The 8,586-nt window shown below is 41.4% G+C and overlaps 1 long non-coding RNA gene across 1 annotated transcript; it reads right to left on the bottom strand.

The window, feature by feature from the left end:
- Window positions 1-217: 217 nt before the first annotated feature.
- LOC135302059 (uncharacterized) lies at window positions 218-5,651 on the bottom strand. Its single transcript, XR_010363747.1, has 3 exons — window positions 5,590-5,651; window positions 5,164-5,331; window positions 218-526 (listed from the first exon to the last, which is right to left on the bottom strand). It is a non-coding gene; the product is annotated as an uncharacterized LOC135302059 (long non-coding RNA).
- Between the last annotated feature and the right edge of the window lie 2,935 nt (window positions 5,652-8,586).

Here is an 8,586-nt window from a genome sequence, read left to right as displayed (position 1 = left end):
CTGGCTGTGAGAAATTAGTGATTAATTCCTCTAGAAAAAGTGTCTTAGTGGATATAGAGCCATTTGAGCCAGCTCTTGTGCCAACCATCTCATGTACCATAGGCTGTATGGGAAGGGTGATGTGGAAGAAAGAAAGCAGTGGATATTGCACCATGCACTCAACAGTCTGCTGAGTTATACATTTGGTGTGGTTTGGGTTTTTTTTTTTTTTGTTGGTTTATTAGTTTGTTTCAAGTCTAGGAGACTTGTATGAAATTACAGCTTCCCTGTCAAAAGAAATATCGCACAAATTTCTGCAAGCTCAGTCCCAGAGTGAACACAGAGGCAGGAATGTATGAACTTTTTCTGCATGCTCAACTTCTTTTTTTCTCCTGGTCTGAGTAGCCCTTGCAGCATGCTGAGATGTGGCAGGAAATTTTTTTTCCAAAGGTCTTGCTTCCATTTCTTTAGATCATTGGCTGGTGACCACGCACAGACCAGAGGATTTGTGGCTGTGAGAGAAATAAAAGAATTCCAAGACTGTCCCCTGGGAAAAGAAGAAATAAATAGAAAGAATGAGTAAGAGCTGCAGTAACAAAGGCAGGGCAATGTCCACAGTGCACTTTGGCAGCTGGTAAGAGAGGGAAGTGTACAATTTATGATTCCAAGTGACTGGCTCACCTTTTAGGTATTCTATAAAATGAGCTCAGTAGGATGATGCAAGCATTGGCAGCAGAAGATAATGTTTCATTTCTGTTGGCTCCATCTTGGTGTCTGATTTTGCTAATTGCAAAAGCTTTGGCCATCAGAGACAAATTACAGTCTATCTGCAAATGGTGGGGAGGGAGCTTGAATATTCTTCATTCATGAGTGCTTTAAAAGTGGAGTTTCATAAATAGAACTTTTTCTTGTGTATACATACTGAGAAGGACACAAAGATCAGATGTGTGCATTTTGGATTAAATTCCAAAAGCCAATAAGCAATAGAATTGAGATCATTAGAGCTGTTCTTTGGACACTGTCTATATGGCCCAAGAGAGGGTGAAATTAAGAGTTGGGCAGAAAGGCTAAATGGCTTTGGCTGGAGCCTTTGTGTGCTTCAGCAAGGACACGAGTGCCAATACCAGAGCAGAGTTTTGGCAGCTTCTCTTTTCTCATAGATGCCCCTAACCTTTCCAGAAAAATGAAGCTGAAGTGTCTGGCTAGCTTGGTGACAAAGACAGCGTTAAGCACCTGTGTTCCAAAGAGTCCTGTGTGTGTGTGTGCCTCAGCTGCTCCTGTGAAATGTGGCACATGCCAGTGGGGACATGCACAGGGGTATGCAAAGCATGTGGCACATGCCCAGTCATTAAAAGCTTGAGCAAACAGTGCTATGAAGTGACAAGGAGAGATTTCTGAAGTGACAAGAGCTCGCTTTTATCCTCTCAGGTGTTGCAAGGGTAAACACCACTTGAGGGGAATGCCTGAGCTAGGCAAATCCCTTCTTTCCCCAGGTGTTACAGCTGCTTACCCAGGTCCTTCTCTTCTCCAGCTGGAGTCAAGAATGCCAGGGATGGAACTCTGGTTCCCTTGGTTTAAAATAGAGTTGGTACTTTGAGAACCACAAAGAGATGAGTTCTCCTGAGCTAACACTGTGCAGGTGGAAAACATGTTAGAGGACCTTTGGAAGATGATGGTGAGAAAGTGAGAGTGTGTCTGAAAGTGCCAGAGCACAGCAGTTAAATTCCCTTGGATTGAAGATATAAAACACAAAGGCAGAAAAGCTGAGATGAGACAAGTTGGAGTTGTGAGAATCCAGGCCATTTAGGGTTTCACAGCCCAAATAGCCATCACTACTCAAGGAATTGGGTTAATTGTCTGTGATTTAGAGACATGAATTCACTTTTCTTTCTCAGAGCTCACTATCATGTGGCTCAGCCTTGCCAAACTCATCTGGCCAGCACTGGTCCTGTGTGTGTTGAAAGGACAAGTAAGCTGAAAGATGGGATGTTCTGATTTATACTAAGGAAGTCTGTGGTGGAGTAATATCATAGCTGGACACTCCTTAAGTACAGCTTTAAGTAGGGTGCACTACAGAAAGTGTATTAATAAAATATGAGATGGTAAAAGTCTGTTTTCCCTGATCCTGGGTGGTTTTCTTTCCTGGAATCTTTTTGAAATAGAAAAAATGTAGTCATTTTAGCCTCTTCATTAAGTGTGTGATTTAATCCCACACACTGTGGTTCCTTAAGCATAGAAATAATCTACTTTACACTCAGTATGAACAATGAGATGCCCCAGAGAACATTTAAAACAGAACTCCTGGACACAATTACTTGGCTTAAAAGGGTCTGAACTGCATTTATTTTTATGGAAAAGCTTACCAAAATATGCAAACAAATCTTAGTAATTTCTATTCAATTTCCTTTCCTTTCCTAGAACCTGAATGATATGACTGAACACAAGAAAAACTTGATTTTTTAAAATGACTAAAATATCTATCTCTTCCTTGTGTATAAGAAACCAATTTTAACCCTGATTTTTTTGTTCTCTTCCTCTCTTAACTTTTTTCCACCCTAATTTTCCCAAGCATCTATTCAGTAGTCTTTGCTACTGGATTTTGCTGTTCATCTTCTCAACATTTTTATTTGAAATTATGTTTATCTTATTTAGAACCAAAGTGAAATTGCACATGTGAATATATGGTATATATTGTGAATGGTCTACTTATATATAGTATGCACAGGCACCAATACATGCATTGTATATGTCCACTTTTGGAGATATGCTGAAGTTGTTTATATTGCATATATACTGTATGTACACTACTTAAAATATTACAAATTCAAAAAGAATTATTGTAGAGAGAAGCAGTTTTGGTAATGTTTGCTGAATGGAAAGCAAAAGACACTGTTAAAATGTAAAATACTTGCAAATGAAATGCTGTTTCACTGCATTTCTTTTTTCCAAAATCTCTGTGTCTGGACTGAGAATGTATTTTTCATGCCTGGATTTAAAGAGAGACCTCTCTGGAGAGTTAAATAGAAACCAAATAAAACCACAGCATCTCTGTTTGAAAAAGTCTCTGGGAAAGATTATGCAGTGCTTAAATCCTGCTCTGCTTGTAGCAGGTTTTGTGGCTGTCAGGTTGATGTGTTTAAATATTTTTTTCTAGAAAAGACTCAGCAGTAAAATATTATTTTACCTGCAATAAAGTACAAAAAATTTTAAAGTAAGAAAGTAACTCTGTTACTTTTTTTGGTCCTTTGTGTCTGGTTTTAAAGTGATGCTTTATAATAGATGAAGCTAATACACCTAGAAAGGTTCAAAGTCTGCTGTGTGTGGAGAGAAGGTTCAGGGGCAGCAGATGAGCTTTAAAAACTCTGAGACCCTTTGTTCAGAGGTAGGAGACAGCTGAGTTATTCACAGGAACCTGGAGATGTGGTCAGTGTGGGAGCTGCAGCAGCAAGAGAAAGGTGCCCCTCACAGAGTCTCTCTGAATCCATGGATTTCCAGTGCAGAAGAACAACTTGTTGTCTTCTGAACAATCTAGTTTTAAAAAAGTTTTGGGGCATGCCCTGTAATTTAACAATTTCAGGGAGTTATCCTTGGAGAAGGAGGGGATGAAGGGCTGAGCATGGGGAGAGGTTTCTGGCAGTGATGTGCCCCAGGGTCATGAGGTGGGAGAGGGGCTCTCACATCTCATCACACCCCTGGCTGCACTCAGCCTTCTCTCCTGCTGCTTAACCTAAATTTCCCTGTTTTTAACATCACACTATTGCTACTAATGATACCTCTAAGCTATGTACTAAATTATTCTTTCTCTTTCTGTTCTTCCTTGCAAATACATGAAGAGTTTCTAGCAATGCTTTTAGCATAGATGGGCTGACTTACAACCAATTACTGTATTTAACTGAAACCCAAATGGTCTTAAATCTGAGAACTTCACAAGTTCTCAGGGCTAGCTGAAGGAAAATGTTTTAAATTAGTTTTATCAATAATTTCAATGCTTTTTCTCATTTTAACAGCTATAATCTATTGTAATTTGGATAAAAGAAAATCTTTTTTTTCCCCCTCAGACTTTTATAAAATGCTCACGGAGAAAACCTGCACTGGGAAAAACAAGATTTTGAAAAAAATATAAAAAGAGAGTTGTGATGTGATTTCCCTAAGTGAAACTTAATGAGATATTTTAGAAAAAATGTTGCAAAGAGAAACTGCACAAATAACGTACCTTCTCACAGAAAATAATTGACTGGAAAGTCTTTTTGCATTAAAAGGGAAAGAAACCATCAGCTAATTGTACCATACTCAGTGATTGTTTACATGTGTGTGAGGAATCTGATCAAGGAGCTCTGCACCAGCTGAGAGCAATGTGCTCTCCTTGGTCAAGGCAGTGAAGATCACGGGATCATGGAATGGTTTGGGTTGGAAGGGGCTTTAAAGATCATCCCAATAGAGACCCCTGGGAGCTACCACTTGTCAGTGATGTCCACTGGGACTCTGAGCCTTGGCCACCACCAGCTCAGAATGGCTGAGGCCTCTGAGCAAGGAGGTGCCACTGGATCTCTTGCCTCAAGGATCCTGCCCCTCGCAGGACGGTCTGCCTTGGACACTCACTTTTCTCTCACCTCATGAAGAGTGGAGCTACACCAAGGCTCACGGACTCCCAGTCTTGATAAGCAATCATGAGTACTCATGAATAATTATTTTCTAAAAAAGTTTCCTTAAAGAGGTTGGCAAGCAGGGGGATTATATGTTTCCTTCACTAAATATCAATACTGTGCTTTTACTGCTACTTCAACAGAACTGGAAAGCCAACAAAAACTAGCACTGTAATATATACCATTGCATTCATTTTAGTGGGAATTGTCCCATAATTATTTCATTACTTTGTAAGGGCCAGAACTTGGATTTGGGGCTATTTTTGTAGGCCTGAGAATTACAGATTCACCTCTCCAACATTGTATAGGGATTTCAGAGACCGCCAGTGTTTGCAACAGCCAGGTGTTGGTCCATGCCAGAGACTCCCTGTAATCTGAGACTTTGATATATGGTGCATTCCCTTGCACATTTGTGGAAAGATCACCTCAGATATCACGACTTTCCACAAATAAATTCAATAGCTGAGTCTCTTATCTCCTCTAGTCCAGTAGATTTCTGTTTCAGCTATTCAAGTAGTGTCTTAAAGTCTCTCTTATTCACCTTATTACCAGCAGTATCCAGTCATGTTGTCCCTGGGAGCTTTGGCAGTGCGCACAGAGTTCTGCTTGACTGCTTGATGCTTTTCTAATCTAGATTTTCCTTTCCCTTCCAGCCCTTAAGCAGGAGGTGCTGTGCCCTCTTGATTGCTTGCATTCTGCTATTCCAGTCCTAAAGACAATAACATCTTATAGGCTTCTTATTCCTTCTAAATTGGTTTCATTACAAATTGTTTTATAGGGCAGGTTATGGTCCTTGGGTGATGCCTTCCAGAGGTTCAATGGGGGTTTTAACACCAAAAGGTCAAGGGATTTAGGTGTTTCTTTATGAGTAAATGGAGGAAGACTGTAAGTTTGGGAAGAAAGATCCATTTCAGCCCCATGGTGGTCACAGAATGCAGCTGCATTAGATGGCAGGCTGGTTCCCCACCTCAGTGGTGTGACCTGAGGAGAGGTCTGGGGAGGGTGCAGGGCTGTGTGCAGGAGCACATGCAGCTGGGTAATGTGGCACTGCATGCACTGCATCCTTCCTTGTGCTCCTGCCACTGTGAGATCACAGACTGCTGGGTTTTACTGCCAGTGGATGCTTCAGTGAATCAAGCACCAGTCAGAATGTAAATAAAAGACTGACAGCTGGGAAAGGAAATGACTGCTCTGGGATGTACTTTGTGCTCAGGTGTATGGATGAAAAGGAAATACTGCTCTGCAAAATTGATCATTGGTATCTATTTGCCATTCCTCTTTCAGTGACAGGAAGTGGTTTTGCAAGAGGAAAGGGTACCTGTGTGAGTGTGTGAAAACACAGGCACACACCCAACTTCCAAGGCAGAGACAGAGGGTGCACACATATTATTGAAGGTTCAGTGCTACCTGTACCCACTTATTCATACTTCTTTTAAAAATGCATTTTTCTTTCTCATTTTTGATACTCTGTATGTTTGAGCACTGTAAGATACAGAACAAAGAAATTATCTTTTCCTCTCAAATACAGCTGTATTCCCCTCATGTGGTTTTTTTAAGTCACAAGATTTTCTTGCTAGTACTGAATAATATAAAAATATGAAATAGAAATAAATAGTATTTAAAAATAATACCAAGGTACTGAATAATATAAAACAGAGACAATAATTGCTGGGACAGCTGGTGAGCAGATGCAAACTCTTACTAATTTAAGCTCTGAATATCCATTTGAATGAGTCTGAAGGTAAATTTTACTATCTTGTCTTGTTAGGATGAATCTGTTGCTTTTAAGATTTATGTTTTGTGGGTTTTGTTTTTTTTACCTTCTGCTCTCTTCTTCCAGTCTCAGAAGCCCCTGAACTGAAATAGCTGAAAGTAGGAGACTCTTAAGAAGTTCAGCCTGGAGGAGGCAGAGGAGAAATCTGTCTAGAACTTAATTGTGAGGGGAGGCAGGGGGGCAGGCACTGATCCCTTGTCTGTTGGGATCAGTGACAGGACCTGAGGGAATGGCCTGAAGTTGTGTGAGAGATGTTTAGGTTGGATTTTAGGAAAAGCCTCTTTGCCCAGAGGGTGTTTGAGCACTGGAGCAGCTCCCCAAGGAAGTGGTCACTGCCCCAAGCCTGACAGAGTCCAAGGAGCTCTTGGACAATGCTCTTAGACACAGGGTGAGTCTTGGGGCTGTCTGTGCAGGGCCAGGAGTGGGTCCCCCCCAACTCAGGATATTCTGTTATTCTGTGGTAAGTGTTTCACCTACTCACCTTGTTCTTATTCTTACTTGGGCATCTGCCTATACCTGCTGCTGGAAATTGGCACACCCTTTATGTGATGCAGTGTAGTCACTCTTATGGTCATATTTCACTTGACAGTGGCTTGAATTTACAGGAAATAATCCTATAATAGTTTCCTCTTTTCAGCAAGAGACATATTTGGCAACAACTTGAAGTGGCATAAGCTTGTAAGTACTTCACTGCTCATTTCCTATGAGCTCTTCTAATGATAGGAAGAAGAAAACATAAATGTTTCTTCCAAAGTATATTCATAGGCTGCTCACATGCCTTCAATTCACAAAAGTATGGGGATGTTTTCTGAACTCAGTTGCTTAAGGTAGTAAGAGAGCAAAGCTCCATTTCCAGGGAAGTGAAAATAAGTAAAGAACATATGCCCAAGGACTCTGTGGAAATAGTCCTGCAGCTCCTGAGAGCTGGGACCACTGTCTGTGTGTGCCATGTGGAGGGGCACTGGAGGGGCCAGGCACAGCTGCTCTGAGGGTGTTCACGTTGGAGCTGCTCTACCTTCAGGGCACTGAGCTGAAAGGCCAGAGCCCATCACTGCTCTGGTGCTATTTCTTATTATTTATTTCCCCTTGGCAAGAATCCCAGGACAGGGAGCACCATTTGCCCACAGGAAGTCCCTGTCATTGCTTGTGGGACAGGAGGTGAAAGGACAGCAGTCTGCTGAGTGGCCCAGGAGGCCAGCAGTGAAATTAGAAAAGAAACCTCAATGTCTTCACTCTCAGGGCACATGTCCACAGCCAGCCATGGGAATGTAAATTCTGCTGCCCTTTCTCTTCCCCTTGCATGAGCTGTGGGTGAGCCAGCTTTGACTGCAGCTGCTGCTGAGCCTGGACTAATGGACAGGTGTGGGGAAGTGGGATATTTTAGCAAGGGAATTGAGATGTCTGCACAGCTTCAGGACTTGATCTGGGTTATGCCCTAGTGGTCAGGTAGAGCTGGATGTCCCCGTGTCAGTCTGCCCTCAGCCCAGCGTGATACTCAGGGCATCACTGAATCCCCAAGCTCTCCTAAAGCTTCTGGGCTACACTGTACTCTATTCATACAGATAATAACTGGATAATTTGTTCACATGGAGAAGGATTCAATGGTTCAGTCACTGTCTTTATGTGCAAATAGGGTATTACACTATAATGGAAAGGCCTTTCACAGATTTTCATTTTCTAAGATAAGCACTGAAGTGTAGTGTCCACTGAGACAAACTTTAATACTAGACTTCTGATCTGTTGTGGGCTTTTGTTTGTTTGCTTGTTTGTTGTTTTCAGGTTGTTTTTTTTAAATATATGTAATTTCCATCCCTACCTTGCTTGCTAGTCTTTTAATGCCTTGGAGTCATTGATGAGGATGAAGTCAGTTAAGTGGTTGTTTCATGGCTGTTTCCATCACTCTCACGTGTCTATAAGAACTGGTTTGTGTGAGGTCTGAAAGTGTCTGTTACCTTGTGAGGAATATAGGGATTATGTAGGTGCTAAGAAAACAAAGAAACTAAAGAACTTGTGAAATTACACACATGTAAATCTTATTTAATTCTATTAGCTTCAACAGGTGGAAATATTTTTCACCTTCTCAGAGATAAAATCTGTTCAAAATTCCCTTTTCCATCAGTTGAGCTCTGTCCCACCAGTCACTGTGACTGGGTCCAGAACCCGCTAAAATCACTGTGAATCTTTCACAGA

Source organism: Passer domesticus, chromosome 6, assembly GCF_036417665.1.
Source record: "Passer domesticus isolate bPasDom1 chromosome 6, bPasDom1.hap1, whole genome shotgun sequence".
Lineage (NCBI taxonomy): Eukaryota > Metazoa > Chordata > Aves > Passeriformes > Passeridae > Passer > Passer domesticus.
This window is presented reverse-complemented; position numbering and strand designations above follow the sequence as displayed.